Source organism: Tachyglossus aculeatus, chromosome 5 (assembly GCF_015852505.1).
Source record: "Tachyglossus aculeatus isolate mTacAcu1 chromosome 5, mTacAcu1.pri, whole genome shotgun sequence".
Lineage (NCBI taxonomy): Eukaryota > Metazoa > Chordata > Mammalia > Monotremata > Tachyglossidae > Tachyglossus > Tachyglossus aculeatus.
In genome coordinates, this window is record NC_052070.1 from 101002451 (window position 1) to 101021498 (window position 19048).

Consider the following 19048-nt stretch of genomic DNA (forward strand, 5'->3'; position numbering starts at 1 on the left):
ATGCCACACAAGGCCCCTCAGGACTCACTGTAGAACAGGTTTCCAGTTTTAGCGAGCAGAGGATGGACTGAGATGCCACATACCTGCTCACTGCACTTCTCTATGCCTAAGTTACCTCATCTGTAAAACGAAGATTGAGACTGTGAGCTCTGTGTGGGATGGACTCTGTGTCCAGCCTCATTACCTTGTATCTACCCCAGTGTTTAGAACAGTGTTTGGTAAGTGCTTAACAAATACTACAATTATTATTATTAAGAGCAGACTAAACAGCAGTGTTCAGCCTTTATTCACTGAACATGCCAAAACCCATCTCAAGCTCATCACATCATCTTCCATGTCCCTTCAAATGAAAAGCACCCAGGATGTACCTCAGTTCTGAGCAGTGACAGCTTACTGCCTTTTGTCAAAGTGGTTGAAGATTTACCACTGAATAAATCAGGTCAATTTAGGATGAATGTATCTTCTAGGAGGGTACGGAGATGACAAAAATCCAAAGAAGGTGAAGCTGAAACTAGAGTATTAAAACATGGCACGAACCCAACCTTGGAAAATAAAAAGGTAAGCCTGTATTGTAAATCAATACCCGAAGCTTCTCATAACTTGGAGATGTCGTTGAAAGATGTCTCTGGTGACGGCTGGAAACTGTGAGGAAGAAAATGTAGAATCAAGGGATAGCCTCTAGACTTAAGCTAAGAATAATAATAATAATAATAGTAATAATAATTATTATTATTATGGTATCTACCCCAGCACTTAGTACAGTGCCTGGCACAAAGTGCTTAACAAATACCATATAAAAGGGCTACAGACTTTTACCAGGAAAACCAAAGCAGTAGCAACAGCGGTAGTGGCATTTTAACCTGGAAGCAGTGTGTATCCTTTGGCAAACAAAAGCATCAGTGCCTGGCATATAGTTAGTGCTTAACATATATTATTATTATTATTAAGGGACAGGCTTCAATCCATCAACAGTCAATCAATCATACTTACTGAGCACTTAGTTTGTGTCAAGCAGTGTATTAAGCAACTGAAAGAGTCCACTATAGTAGCTACAATCCCTCCAGAGCCTAAAGGGGCCAGCAAGTTGCCTTTTAGGGTCCTTTCAGCCTTAACTGCCAACTCTCGGAGAATAGAAGAGACTGCCTGCCTATCAATATTAATTAACCTTACTGTTGCAGTTTTAATTGATTTCAGCTGTTCTTAATTAGCTTCATTAACAGTAAAGTAAAAATAAAACAAAATTTTAGAGGTTACCAAGTAGGACTAGGGCTAAAAAATTTTGCTTCACCATCTCAGTGTTGTGAGTTCTGATCCTATGTGGGAGATCAGAATCTTTTTTAAAAAATTCTAAGACTGAAGCAGAGATTAGAACCCAGGCCTCCACACCATTTCCTTTCCTCTAAGCTACAGCAGGCCTCACAAGGGAAGGGTCTCATTCATCCTATTTCAAGCAAAGAATAAAGTCAAAGCAGAAAAAAAATCCTTAATACCATAGGTTTTCTCTTATGGAGAAGCGGTGAAGGTAGTAGACGTGGAGCAGAGGTAAGGCTTCCGTTTCTGAATTTGGAGGTTGTGGGTTCTAACCTGTGGGTTGGTCTGTAAAGGAAATGTATGTGTGCACCTGTCTAGAAATAAGTACTGTGATGTGCAAATAAGATGGTGTATATAAGTATCTAAATAAAGTAAAATAAATGTGTAAATTTACATGTGTTTCTTAAGTGTATATCTGTTGGCCTAGCACTAAGAAAAATGCTCTTTTTGTTTAGGGGCATGAATATACTTGTATGTACAAAGAAAAAATAAATGTTGCTTTTTTAACAGGATATTTTCTAAGCACTGGGATAGATATCAGACATGGGCTCACAGACTTTACCCCGCTCTAGACATAAGAAATCAGTAAGGTACAGAGAAATTAAGTGACTTCATTCATTCAATCCTATCTATTGAACACTTACCGTATGCAGACTACTGTACACTGCACTGCTAGTATAATACAACCAAAACCAGACACATTCCCTGTCCACAATAAATTTATGGTGTAGAAGCAGGGAGACAGACATTACTATAAATAAAAGACAGATATAGTGCTGAGGGGCCGGGAGGGGAGGTGAATGAAGGGAGTGAGTCTCACATCAGACAGTAACAGAGCCAGGACTTCTGTATAAAGTATGTGTATGCCTGTACAGGGATAAGTCTTAGGTCCTCTATGTATTTATTTTCCTGCAGAGAAGTGAAGTCATTTGTTTCTGTGTTAAGTATACATGCGCCTACATACTTCCCACTCTTTACCTGCCATGATTCTTCAGGCACTTGGTCCCTTTTCAATGGGTCGCACTTCCCTCATCCGTAAAATAGATATTCAAAACCCTTTCTTCCTCCCCCTCAGACCACTAGCCCCACTGGAGGTTAGTTCAGGGCCCGTCCTATACTAAACCCTTGAAAAATATCACACATCATTCATAGCTATCAATTTTACAATACTGTCTACCTACCAGCCTCGAGACTGTAAGGTCATTGAGGGATGGGAACATGTCTGCCAATTCTGTGGAATTCTCCCAAGTGCTCCGTCCGCTGTTCTGTACTCATTAAGTGCTCGTGAATACCATTAATGGTGATCATTATCATTTCCATTGTTAAGCCCAAATAGGCGACGCCATCAAGGTACCGTACTTTCCAAGCACTTAGTACAGTGCTCTGCACACAGTAAGCACTCAATAAATATGATTGATTTAATGAATGAATGAACCTTGGCTTCACTGACTCCATCCTCTCCTGGTTATCCTCATCACTCTGGCCATTCATTCTCAGTCTCCTTCGTGGACTCCTCCTCCCCTTCCCTCAAGGTTCAGTTCTTGTTCCCCTTCTATTCTCCATCTACACTCACTCCCTTGGAGAACTCATTCACTTCCATGGCTTCAACTATCGCCTCTACGCGGATGACACCCAAATCTATAACTCCTCCCCTGTTTTCTCTCCCTCCCTCCAGGCTCGCATCTCCTCCTGCCTTCAGGACACCTCTACTTGGGTGCCCTCCCACCATCTCAAACTCAACATGTCCAAGACAGAGCTCCTTATCTTCCCTCCCAAACCCTGTCCTCTCCCGAACTTTCCCTTCACTGTAGATGGCACAGCCATCCTTCCCGTCTCACAAGCCCATAACCTTGGTGTCATCCAGGAGACACTCTGCCCTCTCCTTCACCCTACATATCCAATCCATCACCAAATCCTTTTGGTCTCACCTTCAGAACATCACCAAGATCTGCCCTTTCCATCCAAACCACTACCACGTTAGTACAATCACTCATCCTATCCTGATTGGATTACTGTATCAGCCTCCTTTCTGCCCTCCCAACCTTCTGCCTCTCCCCACTTCAGTCCATACTTCACTCCACTACCTGAATTATATTTCTACAGAAACGTTCAGGGCATGTCACCCCCCTCCTCAAAAATCTCCAGTGGTTGCCTATCAACCTCCATATCAAATAAAAACTCCTCATTATCGGCTTTAAAGCACTCCATCACCTTGCCCCTTCCTGCCTTACCTCCTGTCCTTCCCCTGGCCTGGAATGCCCTCCCTCCATACATCTGCCAAGCTAGCTCTCTTCCTCCCTTCAAAGCCCTATTGAGAGCTCACCTCCTCCAGGAGGCCTTCCAAGATTGAGCCCCCTTTTTCCTCTCCTCCTCCCCATCCCCCCCGCCCTACCTTCTTCCCCTCCCCACAGCACTTGTATATATTTGAACAGATTTATTACTCTATTTAGTTGTACATATTTACTATTCTATTTATTTTGTTAATGATGTGCATATCGCTATAATTCTATTTGTTCTGACGATTTTGACACCTGTCTACATGTTTTATTTTGTTGTCTGTCTCCCCCTTCTAGACTGTGAGCCCGTTGTTGGGTAGGGACCGCCTCTATATGTTGCCAACTTGTACTTCCCAAGTGCTTAGTACAGCACTTTGCACACAGTAAGTGCTCAATAAATACGATCGAATGAATGAATGAATGAATCCTTCTACATTCCAGCCGGCACAGTCTGCTCCTCTGGTGCTTACCTTCTCACTGGGCCTCAATCTCTTCTATCTCACTACCATCCCATGGCCCACATCCTCCCTCTAGCCTGGGACTCCCTCCCTCCTCAGATTCGCCAAACAATCACTCTTTCCCCCTTCCAAACCCTACTGAAGATTAACCTCCTTTTGTTCAGGGCAAAACTGACTCCATTTTTTGCAAAGCAAGAACGACTCCATCTTGTACAAGGCCACACATCTGTCTCATGCACAGGACCTGGAAAACAGCTATCCACTCGATGACAGAAAACGGCTGTCTACTCAATGACAAAAAACAGGGACTTGTGATTAGGAGCACCCCCCCCCCTCCAACCCCACCTCGTGTTGCTAATTGGCTGTGTAACCCAATAAAAACCAGGCAGTGGAGGTGGGATGGGGCTGTTCATCACTCGTACCCCACTGGGGTGAATGGGCAGACAGCCACTTTCTTTCCTTTTCTGCTCTTTGGCTCGCCTCTTGAGAGTCCATTCTTTCTTAATCCTACCAGGGTACTACAACACCTGTGCCGCCCCTCCCCAAGTGATTGGGTGATGGATGCTGTGTGACCTTGGGCAAATCACTTCACTTCTCTGTGTCTCAGTTCCCTCATCTGTAAAACAGGGATTGAGACTGTGAGCCCCACGTGGGACAGGGACTGTGTCCAATCCGACTTGCTTGTATCTACCCCAGGGCTTAGTACAGCGTGTGGTACATAGTAAGTGCTTAAAAACTGCCATAATTATAATTGTGATTATACTATACAGCCACCAGGCATAGCCTCCTTGAACAAGCCAGCTGTCAAGCCAGGGGATGAGAAAGAGGCGCAGCCTCCCAGAATACTGATTGGTGCCACAAGGGAGCAGGCTGCTGTTCTGAGAACAGAGGATGGTCTGGTTCCAGTAGCCGGGGGAATCTCTCCAGAACAGCTGCTCAGTGCTTCCCCTTGGTCTGGAAGATCATCCCTCTTACACTGTGGGCACAATCAACTCAGATTTATCCCCATTACTGAGTGGGCTGTAATGCTACCCCAATATGTGTATGTGGGTATAAAATGTGGGTATAAAACAGGGGGGAAGAAGAGTGATGAGGTGATTGCCCCTCATGAGAGAACCAGGGCTGCTAGGGCTCTGTGCAGGAAGCTTGTGCAAATTTCCCAATCTGCCTTGATTGGGACTGAGAAGACCCAAGGCCCTTAATTCTATAGATGGGTCAAGCCTCCCTGGAACTACAGTCCTGTCTGCAGGGTCACTGCACAGCCTCCAGGCCCCAGAGAAGGGATCCTTCTGGGCTCAACTCAGACGCTTGTAGGGAAGTAGCTTGGGGTAGTGGATAGAGCACAGGCCTGGAGTCAGAAGGTCATGGGTTCTAATCCGGACTCCGCCACTTTAAAATTACGGTATTTGTTAAGCACTTATTATGTGCCAAACACTGTTCTAAGCGCTGGGGTAGATACAAGGTAATCAGGTTGTCCCACGTGGGGCTCACAGTCTTAATCTTCATTTTACAGATGAGGTAACTGAGGCACAGAGAAGTGAAGAGGCTTGCCCGAGGTCACCCAGCAGACAAGTGGCAGAGCTGAGATTAGAACCCATGTCCTCTGATTCCCAAACCCGTGCTCTTTTCACTAATCTTCATGCTGCTTCACTTGTCTGCTGTGTGTTCTTGGGTGAGTCACTTTACTTCTCTGTACTCAGTTACCTCATCTGTAAATTGGGGATTGAGACTGTGAGCCCCACATGGGACACTGACTGTGTCCAATCCAACTTGCTTGTATCTACCCCAGGGCTTAATACAGTGCCTAGCCCATAATAAGTGTTTAACAAATAATCAGATTTTTAAAAATAATAATAAACTTGCTGAAAAGGCAAATTAAAAGCTCCCTACAATGGATTTGGGGATGGGAACATGAAGGGAGCTTTTGCATAGTTAACTTTTTCTGTAGGCCCACCATCTTCTGCAATTAACATCAAGGGTGACAGAGCAGAGCAAAAGTGCCTGCAATCACATACTCAAATCACATTTGGTGTTCAAACTTCAGGATACAATTCACAATTGTTTGGTGGAAAAAAACCAACACTATCGATTTCTGATTTGCCAAACACACGGAGCTGATGCAAATGATCTCTCAGTTTGAAAGCAGGGTGGCCTGGTGGAAAGACACTGGGGCTGGGAGTCAGAGTACCTGGGTCCTGATTCCGTCCCTGATACTTGTCTCCTGTGTGACCTTGGGTGAGTCACTTCACTTCTCTGTGCCTTGGCTACCTCATCTGTTAAAATGGGGGTTAAGAGCCCTAAGTGGGACAGGGACTGTGTCCAACCTAATTATCTTGTATCTACTACAGTGCCTGGCACATAGAAAGTGCTTTAACAAATACTGTATTAAAAAATACCATTGATCGATTGATTGATTGATGGAGGGGCTATTTTTAGGATCTGGCAAAGTAAACTCCCAGGCAAGCTGGGCTGGGTTATATTAGGAGAGTAGCCAAGGGAGGTAGGAGTATCTCCTCCTCCCCATCCCCCCAGCTCTACCTCCTTCCCCTCCCCCAGCACTTGTATATATTTGTACAGATGTATTACTCTATTTATTTTACTTGTATTTATTTACTATTCTATTTATTTTGATAATGATGTACATTTAGCTTTAATTCCTTTTGTTCTGAGGACTTGACACCTGTCTACATGTTTTGTTTTGTTGTCTGTCTCCCCCTTCTAGACTCTGAGCCTGTTGTTGAGTAGGGACCGTTTCTCTATGTTGCCAACTTGTACTTCCCAAGCGCTTAGTACAGTGCTCTGCACACAGTAAGCGCTCAATAAATATGACTGAATAAATGAATGAATGAATAGATGAATGAATGAATAGGAGGGGGCAAAGTGATGGAGTGCTTTGAAGCTAATGGTGAAAAGTTTTTGTTTGATGTGGGTGCGGATGGGCAACCACTGGAGTTTTTTGAGGAGTGGGGAAATTTGTCCTGAATTTTTTTGTTGAAAAATGATCCGGGCAGCAGAGTGAAGTATGGACTGGAGTGGGGACGGACAGGAAGCTGGGAAGTCAGCAAGGAGCCTGATGCCGTAATCCAGGCAGGATAGGATGAGTGATTGTATTTACATGGTAGGAGTTTGGATGGAGAGGAAAGGGCGGATTTTAGTGATGCTGTGAAGGTGGCACCAACAAGATTTGGTAACGGATTGAATATATGGGTTGAATGAGAGAGAGGAGTCAAGGATAATGTCAAGATTATGGGCTTGTGAGACAGGAAGGATGGTGGTGCCATCTACAGTGATGGGAAAGTTGGGGAGGACAGGGTTTTGAGGGAAAATAAGTTCTGATTTGGACATGCTAAACTTGAAATTAAAACTGTAAACTAGTCTTGGGCAGGGAATGTGTTTATTGTTGTACTGTATTCTCCCCAGTGCTTAGTACAGTGCTGTGCACACAGTAAATGCTCAATAAATACAATGGAATGAATGAATGATTACAAGTTAATTAGGGTGGGCACAGTCTCTGTACCACATGGGGCCAACAGTCTAAGTAGGTATTTAATCCCATTTTACAGTTGATGGAACCGAGGCCCAGAAAAGTTAAATTCATTCATTCATTCGATCGCATGTATTCATTCATTCAATCGTATTTATTGAGCGCTTACTGTGTGCAGAGCACTGTACTAAGCGCTTGGGAAGTACAAGTTGGCAACATATAGAGACGGTCCCTACCCAACAACGGGCTCACAGGCTAGAGCGCTTACTGTGTGCAAAGCACTGTACTAAGTGCTTAGGAGAGGACAATGTAACACCAGACACATTCCCTGCCCACAACAAGCTCACAGTCATACTGCAAGCAACTGGCAAAGCTGGGATTAGAACCCAGGTCCTCTGACTTCCAGGCCCCGGCTCTTTCCACTTGGCCATGCTTCTTCACCAGTACAGTAGTTGAGTACTTTGCAGAGAGTAAGCTTTCAGTAAACACCACTGATTGATTTACATGGCTCTCCCTCCAGACCTTTGTTTTATGGGGTCCAGCTGGAGAGACATGACTCTAAGCAGCAGAGAGCACGGAGGCAGAGGATTCCTGAATCGGAGGAGGCCCTGTCCGGGGGCCTGTTGTGTGGAAGGAGATTGGAGTCTCCTTCCCTAATCAGTTTTGGCCCTGGATGCAGTTGGCAGGGGCCGGGGACTCTGTTTGGGCCCTGCTATTAGCTGGAAGGTGTTAATGGAGATTCACATGGGGTTGCTAATAAACAGTGGATGTGACACTGGAGGCCCAGAGAGGGAGGACTGGGACTATAATGAGTCCCAGTTACCTGTGAAATGACTTGCTAATAACTTTAATTCCTTCAACCGAAAGGGGGAAGCCTTTGAGATGCAAATAAGTCATCTTGGGCAGGGCCCTGGGGTCTGCTTCCCTTCCCCTGCTCTGGTGTCAGCTTAGGCCCCTTGCCTGCCCAAGAGGGAGAGAGGGAGGGTGCCCTGGAGGGGAGTTTGGGGTGGAAGCTGGCCCACTCCTACCCTGCCCCCTTCCTTTGCTCCCCCTTCCCAGAAAGCCTCCCACCTTTCAGAGGGACCCTAGAGTGGCTGGCTGGGGAGGGAGACCTATCTCCCATCACAGAGACTCAGTCAAACAATAGTATTTTTGCGAGCCCGTTGTTGGGTAGGGATTGTCTCCATCTGTTGCTGAATTGCACTTTCCAAGAGCTTAGTACAGTGCTCTGCACACAGTAAGCGTGCAATATAATATGACTGAATGAATGAATGAATGAATCAATCAATCATATTTATTGAGCGCTTACTGTGTGCAGAGCACTGTACTAAGCGCTTGGGAAGTACAAGTTGGCAACATATAGAGACAGTCCCTACCCAACAGTGGGCTCACAGTCTAGAAGGGGGAGACAGAGAACAAAACCAAACATATTAACAAAGTAAAATAAATAGAATAGATATGTACAAGTAAAATAAATAAATAGAGTAATAAATATGTACAAACATATATACATATATACAGGTGCTGTGGGGAAGGGAAGGAGGTAAGACGGGGGCGGTGAGGGAGGGGGAAGGAGGGGAAGAGGAAGGAGGGGGCTCAGTCTGGGAAGGCCTCCTGGAGGAGGTGAGCTCTCAGTAGGGCCTTGAAGGGAGGAAGAGATCCAGCTAGGCAGATGGGCAGAGGTAGGGCATTCCAGGCCAGGGGGAGGACGTGGGTGGGGGTCGACAGCAGGACAGACGAGAACGAGGCACGGTGAGGAGACTAGTGGCAGAGGAGCAGAGGGTGCGGGCTGGGCCGTAGAAGGAGAGAAGGGAGGTGAGGTAGGAGGGGGCGAGGTGATGGAGAGCCTTGAAGCTGAGGGTGAGGAGTTTCTGCCTGATGCGCAGATTGATTGGTAATTGATTGAATGAATGAATTGAGCTCTTTCTGTGTGCAGAGTACTGTACCAACCCCTTGGGAAATTATGATACAGTAGGTAGACATGGTCCCTTCCAGCGCTTCGAACAGTGCTTTGCACATAGTAAGCACTTAATAAATGCCATCATTAATTTCAAGGAGCATTGTTTTAACGGTATTCGGTAAGTGTTTACTATGTGCCAAGCAAGATATTGACAGCTGGGGTAAATACAAGCAAATCAGGTTGGACACAGTCCATGTCCCGTGTGGGGCTTACAATCAATCAATCAATCAATCGTATTTATTGAGCGCTTACTATGTGCAGAGCACTGTACTAAGCGCTTGGGAAGTACAAATTGGCATCACATAGAGACAGTCCCTACCCAACAGTGGGCTCACAGTCTAAAAGGGGGAGACAGAGAACAGAACCAAACATACCAACAAAATAAAATAAGTAGGATAGAAATGTACAAGTAAAATAAATAAATAAATAAATAAATAGAGTAATAAATATGTACAACCATATATACATATATACAGGTGCTGTGGAGAAGGGAAGGAGGTAAGACGGGGGGATGGAGAGGGGGACGGGGGGGAGAGGAAAGAAGGGGCTCAGTCTGGGAAGGCCTCCTGGAGGAGGTGAGCTCTCAGCAGGGCCTTGAAGGGAGGAAGAGAGCTAGCTTGGCGGATGGGCAGAGGGAGGGCATTCCAGGCCCGGGGGATGACGTGGGCCGGGGGTCGATGGCGGGACAGGCGAGAGCGAGGTACAGTGAGGAGATTAGTGGTGGAGGAGCGGAGGGTGCGGGCTGGGCAGTAGAAGGAGAGAAGGGAGGTGAGGTAGGAGGGGGCGAGGTGATGGAGAGCCTTGAAGCCCAGGGTGAGGAGTTTCTGCCTGATGTGCAGATTGATCGGTAGCCATTGGAGGTTTTTGAGGAGGGGAGTAATATGTCCAGAGCGTTTCTGGACAAAGATAATCCGGGCAGCAGCATGAAGTATGGATTGAAGTGGAGAGAGACACGAGGATGGGAGATCAGAGAGAAGGCTAGTGCAGTAGTCCAGACGGGATAGGATGAGAGCTTGAATTAGCAGGGTAGCAGTTTGGATGGAGAGGAAAGGGCGGATCTTGGCAATGTTGCGGAGCTGAGACCGGCAGGTTTTGGTGACGGCTTGGATGTGAGGGGTGAATGAGAGAGCAGAGTCGAGGATGACACCAAGGTTGCGGGCTTGTGAGACGGGAAGGATGGTAGTGCCGTCAACAGAGATGGGAAAGTCAGGGAGAAGACAAGGTTTGGGAGGGAAGACAAGGAGCTCAGTCTTCGACATATTGAGCTTTAGGTGGCGGGCGGACATCCAGATGGATTACAGTACTAATCTCCATTTTCTAGATGAGATAACTGAGAAACTGAGAAGTGAAGTGACTCGCCCAAGGTCACACAGCAGACAAGTGGCAGAGCTGGGATTTGAACACTGGTTCTTCTGACTCCCAGGTCTCTGCTCTATCATGCTGCTGCTTTTCGTGTAGAGCTTACAATCTAGTTGGGGAGATTAATGTAAAGTACAGCTAGGCCCCGGGGCTGAAGCAGAAGCAAAGACCACCCCAGACAATATCTCTCAAACGTTCTTCTGACCCAGGGCATTGCAGTACTAGTCCTGGAGCAGGATGGGAAAGGAGGGGCTCTCTCTGGGAAGGACCCAGGAAGAAGACAAAAGGGGCTGGAGGTTACAGGCCCAGAGGACCTAGACCATACGGAGTTGCCTCCCTCACTGTCTAAGAACAAGTGCAGTGGAATAATAATAGTAACAATGGTGGTATTTGTTAAACACTTACTACATGCCAGGCACTGTACTAAACTCTGAGATGGATACAAGCAAATTGAGTTGGGCACAGGCCCTGCCCCATGTGGGTCTCACAGTATCAACCCCCATTTTACAGATGAGATAACTGACGCACAGAAAAGTGACTTGCCCACACAACAGACAAGTGGCAGAGCCGGGATTAGAACCTATTACCTTCTGACTCCCAGGTCTGTGCTCTAACCACTACACCATCCACACTGCAATTGGCCTGGCCCCATACAGCCTGTGCCCTGGAGAAAGCAAGCCCTCGTCTGATTAACTCTTTCTCAGTGGGCACGGGGGACCCTACCTCTGAGTTGCCTTCCTGGGAGGGAGAGGACTGGACCTCATCTGTAAAATGGGGATGAAGACTGTGAGCCCCACATAGGACAACCTGATTACCTTGTATCTACCCCCAGCACTTAGAACAGTGCTTGGCAAGTAGTAAGTGCCTGACAAGTACCAACAGTATTATTATTATTATCCTGGCCTTCAAGGGTCTCCAGCAAGTCAACCCACCTTATGTATCTGCTCTCTTCACTTGTTACTCTCCAACCCATAGTCCCTTTCTCTCCAGCCATACTGCTACCATGCAGATCCAAGCACTTTTTTTCCATTGGTATTTGTTAAGCATTTACTACTATGTACCAGCACTGAACTAAATTCTGGGGTAAATACAAGCTAATCAGGTTGGACAGTCCATATCCTGCATGGGGTTCACAGTCTTAATCCCTGTTCTACAGATGAGGCAACTAACACACAGAGAAGTGAAGTGACTTACCCAAGGTCACATAGAAGATAAGTGGCGGAGCCAGGATTAGAACCCAGGTCCTTCTGACTCTCTCTCCCATGCTCTATCCACTAAGAAGCAGTATGGCGAAGTGGATAGAGCATGGGCCTGGGAGTCAGAAGGTCATGGGTTCTAATCCTGGATCTGCCACTTGCCTTCTGTGTGACCTTGGGCAAGTCACTTCACTTCTCTGTGCCTCAGTTACCTCATCTGTAAAATGGGGATTGAGACTGTGAGCCCCATGTGGGACAGGGACTGTGTCCAACCCAATTTGCTTGTATCCATCCCAGTGCTTATTACAGTGCCTGGCACATAGTGGGTACTTAACAAATACCATTGTTATCAGCACCTAGAACAGTGCTTGGCACATAGTAAGTGCTTAACAAATACCACCACCACAATTATTATTATTTTTATCATTATTATTATTATTAGGCCATCCTGCTTCTCTTGTCATAACCTGGCTAGGCTACTGGGACAGCCTCCTCGCAGACCTTTCTGCCTTTTGTCTCTTCCCACTACAGTCCACGCTTTATTTTGCTTCCCATATCATTTTCCTAACACAGTGTATGTCTCCCCACTCCTCAAACACTTCCAAAGGTTGCCCATTCCCCTCTGCATCGAGCAGAAACTCCTGGCCATTGACTTCAAGGCACCCCATCAACTCTGTCCCCACTAGTTATCTTCACTCCTCTCACATTACACCACAGTTCATACCCTTCACTCCTCTCAAGCCAAGCTACTCACTGAACCTCGTTCCGGGCTCTCTGGTTGCCATACTCTTTCTCACACCCTCTCTTCTACCTGAAACCCCCTTCCCCTTCACATCTGGCAGACCACTGTCCACCCCATCTTCAAGGCCCTTCTAAAATCACATCTCCTCCAGCAGGTCTTCCTTGATTCATCTCTCATCTCCCCACCTAATTTCCCCTACTGTTCTCACTTCTGTATCACCTAAGCACTTGAGTTCTCACACCTTACCCCAATCCCTCCCCTAACTCTTAGATGCATATCGTTTATACTCTATCACTTCCTCCTGCTTGTAATTTATTTTAGTATCTGTTTTTCCCACTTAGATTTTAAGCTCTCTGAAAGCAGGGATCATGTCTACTAATTCTATTATATTCTCCCAAGAGCATAGTATTGTGCTCTGCACACACTGAACTCTCAATAAATACTATTAAGTCACTGATTGATTCCTTCCTTCCTAGATAATCTTCTAACTTTTCCTCACCTCCAACTCTCCAGCTGCTTCCTGGCTTGGAACCCCTTCCCTCCCCCAATCCTCCAGACCTCAGCCTCCCCGCCTCCATATTCAAAGCTTTCTTAAAAGCCCACCTCTTCCAACGGCTCTCAATTAAAATTCCATGTTTTATAAACCTATCCATCAGACATCTGGGAGTCAACTTCAGCACTTATGTACAGTCAATTATTTATTTTGATTACTCTGTACATACTTCTAGGTCTGCCTCCCCTGTTAAACTGCGGGCATCGGACTGTGTAGTGCAGTGCATTGCAGCCAGTAGATGTTATTGAATGCTTCTAATAATGATGGTACGTGTTAAGCACTTACTATGTGTCGCACTGTATAAAGCACTGGGGTGGATACAAGCAAATTGAGTTGGACACAGTCCCTGTCCCATGTGGGGCTCACAGTCTTAATCCCCATTTTACAGATGAGGTAACTGAGGCACAGAGAAAGTGAAGTGACTTGCCCAAGGTCACACAGCAGACAAGTGGCATAGCTAGAATTAGAACCCATGACCTTCTGACTCAAGTGGTTAGTACAGTGCTGTGCACACAGTAAGCACTCAGTAAATACAGTTGAATGAATGAATGATTCCCAGACCTCATGCTCTATCCACTACACCATGCTGCTTCCTATTGATGCTACTACTACTAATACAGTGCTAAGTGCTTAGAACAGTGCTCTGCCCACTGTAAGCGCTCAATAAATATGGTTGAATATGATTGAATGAATACCACTGGAGGAAGCTCAGTTGGCCCCCAGACTGGGATCCATAGAGGCACAACAATCTGAGGAGAGCTGGAGGAGGACAAGGTGGTCTCTCAGCCTTTGCTGAATCTCTCGCTGATGGCTTCTTCATCCAAATTCCCCATGTGGAAGACACTGGGGTACAGATGTTTCCAGGGGTTGGAGAGGGGTATTTATATAACCTGTGTGTGGAAGAGGCAGACCAAGCCCCTCAAGCCCCCTGGGAGAGATGCCCTCTTCTCCTCTGTGCCCCTGCCCATGTCCATGAGGGGCAGGGCGCCCCCTGGAGAGGCGAGAATTTCCAATTGCCATGGCTTTGCAGGTCTGGGATCTGGGCAGAGTTGAACTGGATAATAATAATACCAATAATTGTGATATTTATAAAGTGCCTACTACATGCCAAACACTGTACTCAGCACCAGGGGAGAGATGAGACACAGTCCCTGTCTTGCATTAAGGAAGAGCAACTTGTTTTTCTGTGGCTTGGGGGCCCTACATCAGAACCTTCCTGTGAACCAGCTTCCTGCAGGGTGGGGAGGGAACTGCTCTGGCCTGCGTCATAACTGGGTCGCTTGAGGTCATAACTGGATCAGTTCTGGGGGACTCCTGCTACTGGGGCCTCCTCTAGTGTGGTATCAGGAGCAGGGGAGGGAGAGTTGTGAGCCCCATCCTTAGGCTGCAAGGCCCATGCGGGATGGGGACCTTGTCCAACTAATTAACTGGTACCTACTCCTGAGTTTAGAACACATAGTAAGCACTTAACACCATAAAAAAAGGTGGTTACTGCTGCCAACCCATCTACTCATGGCACACAGGTAAAGCAATGGAAACCCTGGCAGGAGACTCCCCCACTGCTTCTCTCAGAGAACAGTGGAGGCTGAGGATGAAAGAAGCTTCCATGTCTGATGGTGAGAACTTGTCCTGGGGACGGCTAGGGTGCAGGCTTGTGCTTCGAGGCCCTAGGTACCTGAGACCTGTGTTCAGAGCTTGAAGGGAACTTTCCACATATTTTCTACAAAAATGTTCAGGATACATTTCCCCACTCCTCTAAAAACTCCAGTGGTTGCCCACCCACTTTGGCATCAAACAAAAACTCCTCACCCTTGGCTTTAAAGCACTCAATCATCTTGCCCCCTCCTATTTCACCTCACTACTCTCCTATTACAACCCAGCCTGTAAACTTCATTCCTATAATGCAAACCTTCTCACTGTGCCTCCATCTCATCTATCTCACCACGGATCCCTCACCCATATCCCCCCTTTGGCCTGGAATGCCCTCCCTCCTCAAACTGGACAATTATTCTCCCCCTTACTGAAGGTATATCTCATCCAAGAGGGCTACCCGGACTAAGCCCCCTTTTCCTCTTCTCCCACTCCCCTCTGCGTCACCCTGACTTCCTTCCTTTGTTCTTCCCCCCTGCCCCACCCCAGCCCCACAACACTTATATACATATCTGTAATTTATTTATTTATATTCATGTCTGTCTCCCCCCCTCTAGACTGTAACCTTATTGTGGGCAGGGAATGTGTCTGTTTATTGTTGTATTATACTCTCCCAAGATCTTAATACAGTGCTCTGCATACAGTAAGTACTCAATAAATATGATTGAATGAATGCCTGAATGAACTGCTCCGGGCTGGGGTGCTCTCAACCAGCCCCCAGGGCTCACCAGGGCACAGAGAAGGATTGCCTCTTTCTGACTCTAAGAGAATCTCATAGAGTCACCTCTTGTCAAGGGGGTGAGAATGCTGTAGCCTCTCCATCTTCTCACCAGCCCCTCTGACCCTTTCTGGACCTGGAGGCTCTGATCCCGCCAGACTGAGGCTGGTTTTGCTCCCCAGCCACAGCCCCAAAGGGAATAGTGAGGGCACTGAACCCCCTTCCTTTCTGATTCCCTTAGTGCAGCAGGCTCCTAAGGATCTTATTTCCCAGCTAAGCCACGGCTAAGTCTCCTGCAGAGCCAGAGTCCCGAGGACTGAGTAGGACCAAACTGTGTGGTCTAGTGGATAGAGCACAAGCTTGGGAGTCAGAAGGACCTGGGTTCTAATCCCAGCTCCACACTTGTATGACTCTGGGCAAGTCACTTCACTTCTCTGTGCCTCAGTTGCCTCATCTGCACATGGTGATTAAGACTGTGAGCACGTGGGTCACTGACAATGTCCTTTCCTGATTCTTCTCCTATCTCACTGGCCTGTCATTCTCAGTCTCTTACAAGGGCTTCTCCTCTACCTCCTACCCCTTAACTGTGGGTAACCTTCAAGGTTCAGTTCTGGGTCTTTTTCTATTCTCCATCGACCCTCACTCCCTTGGACAACTCACTCGATCCCACTGCTTCAACTACCACCTCTATGAGGATGATTCCCAAACCTACATCTCCAGCACTGATCTCTCACCCTCACTGCAGTCTCACATTTCCTCTTGCCATCAAGACAGCTCTACTTGGGTGTTCTGCCATCACCTCAAACCAAAAATGTCCAAAACAGAACTCCTTAGCTTCCCACCCTAACCCTGTCCGTCCCCTACCTTTCCCATCACTGTAAACAGCACCACTGCCCTCCCTGTCTCACGAGCCCATAACCTAGGCATTATCCTTGACTCTTCTCTCTCATTCAACACACATATTCAGTCTATCACTAAACTGTCAGTTCAACCTCCTCAACATAGCTACAATCTGTCCTTTCCTCTCCATCCAAACTGCTACCATGTTAATCCAAGTGTTTATTCTATCATGCCTTGATTACTGTATCAGCCTCCTTGCTGATGTCCCTGCCTCCTGTCTCTCCCCACTCCAATCCATACTAGTCTCCACTGCTCAGATCATTTTTCTACATAATAAGAATTCTCCCTCCCTCCAGGCTCGTATCTCCTCCTGCCTTCAGGACATCTCCATCAATATGTTCAAGACTGAACTCCTTATCTTCCCTCCCAAGCCCTGTCCTCTCCCTGACTTTCCCATCACTGTAGATGGCACTACCATCCTTCCCATCTCCCAAGCCCGCAACCTTGGTGTCATCCTCAACTCCACTGTCTCATTCACTCCACACATCCAATCCATCACCAAAAGCTGCCGGTCTCACCTCCACAACATCGCCAAGGTCTGCCCTCTCCTCTCCAACCAAACCACTACCTTGCTGGTTCAATCTCTCATCCTATCCCGACTGGATTACTGCATCAGCCTCTTCTCTGATCTCCCATCCTCCTGTCTCTCCCCACTTCAGTCTATACTTCACTCTGCTGCTTGGATTATCTTTGTACAGAAACACTTTGGACATGTCACTCCCCTCCTCAAAAATCTCCAGTGTTTGCCTGTCTCCTACAAATGTAGCAAAAACTCCTCACTCTCGGCTTCAAGGCTCTCCATCACCTCGCCCCTTCCTACCTCACCTCCCTTCTCTCCTTCTACAGCCCAGCCCACACCCTCCGCTCCTCTGCCACTGCTAACCTCCTCACTGGGCCTCATTCTCACCTGTCCCACCGTCGACCCCCGGCACACATCCTTCCCCTGGCCTGGAATGCCCTCCCTCCACACATCCGTCAAGCTAGTTCTCTTCCTCCCTTCAAAGCCCTACTGAGAACTCACCTTCTCCAGGAGGCCTTCCCAGACTGAGCCCCCTTTTTCCTCTTCTCCTCCCTATCCCCCCTGCCCTACCTCCTTCCCTTCCCCACGACACTTATATATTTGTACAGATTTATTACTCTATTTTACTTGTACATATTTACTATTCTATTTATTTTGTTAATGATGTGCATATAGCTATAAGTCTATTTGTTCTGACAATTTTGACACCTGTCTACATGTTTTGTTTTGTTGACTGTCTCCCCCTTCTAGACTGTGAGCCTGTTGTTGGGTAGGGATCGTCTCTATATGTTGCCAACCTGTACTTCCCAAGCACTTAGTACAGTGCTCTGCACACAGTAAGCACTCCATAAATACAATTGAATGAATGAATAAAATGTTCAGTCTATGTTTCCCCAGTCCTCAAGAACCTCCACTGGTTGCCCATCCAACTCCACATCAAACAGAAACTCCTTACCATCATCCTTTAAGCACTCAATCACCTTGCCCACTCCTGCTTCACCATGCTACTCTACTACAACCCAGCCCCCACACTCTGCTCCTTCAACACCAACTCACTGTATCTCACTCTCGTCTATCTCACCACTGACCTGTCACCCACGCCCTCCCTCCTCATATCTGAAAGACAGTTACTTTCCCCCTCTTAAAAGCCTTACGGAAGGCACATCTTCTCCAACAGGTCTTCCCTGACTATGCCCTCTTTTCCTTTTCTCCTACTCCCTTCTGCATTGCCCTGACTTCCTCCCTTTATTCAGCCCCGCTTCCAGCCCCACAGCAGTATGTACATATCGTAATTTATTTATTTATATTAATATCTGTTTCCCCTTCTAGACTATAAGCTCTTTGTGGGCAGGGAATGTGTCTGTTATATTGTTGTACTTTCCCAAGTGCTTAGGACAGTGCTCCGCACACAGTAAGTTCTCAATAAATAATATCAGTTGATGGATTGACATGGACTGTGTCCAACTTGGCTTTTACCTACCCCAGCACTGAGTACAGTGCTCAGCACATAGTAAGCACTTAACAAATATCATTGAAAAAGAAAAGGGAAGTACTCCTTTTGCCAGGTCTGCTTTGCTCCCAAGGTAGCCATCTGCTCAGTGGTTGAGTCCGGTGGTTCCCGTTTTCTTCTGGGAGGGCCTGGTCACCCCCATAACTCTCCCTGCATCTTGGCTCCCCATCTGTGAACTGCAGCTGCGTCCTCAAGCCCTCCTGGGATGCAGGGGGCCAGGGGTAGTTGCGGCCCCCGGCTGGAGGCTGCCGGAGAGGCCTCATGATACGGACACTAACAACTGAGCCCTGGCTGAGGCCATTCCAGGTGTCAGAGTGAAGGAGGTTCTTGTCAGGAAACAGACCTGCAAGGGAGGACCTGGGAACGATCCTCCTCAGCCAGAAGAGCAAGACTTTGCCCGTGCCCCGGCTC

At 47.1% G+C, this 19048-nt stretch overlaps 1 protein-coding gene across 1 annotated transcript in view; it reads right to left on the minus strand.

Moving 5' to 3' along the window:
• Positions 1–201: 201 nt before the first annotated feature.
• Positions 202–19048, minus strand: part of WDR93 (WD repeat domain 93) — a 51997-nt gene continuing 33150 nt past the window's right edge. The window contains exon 18 of the mRNA XM_038747444.1: positions 202–642. The gene's annotated coding sequence lies outside the window, so the exon portion shown is untranslated. The remainder of the gene's footprint in view (positions 643–19048) is intronic.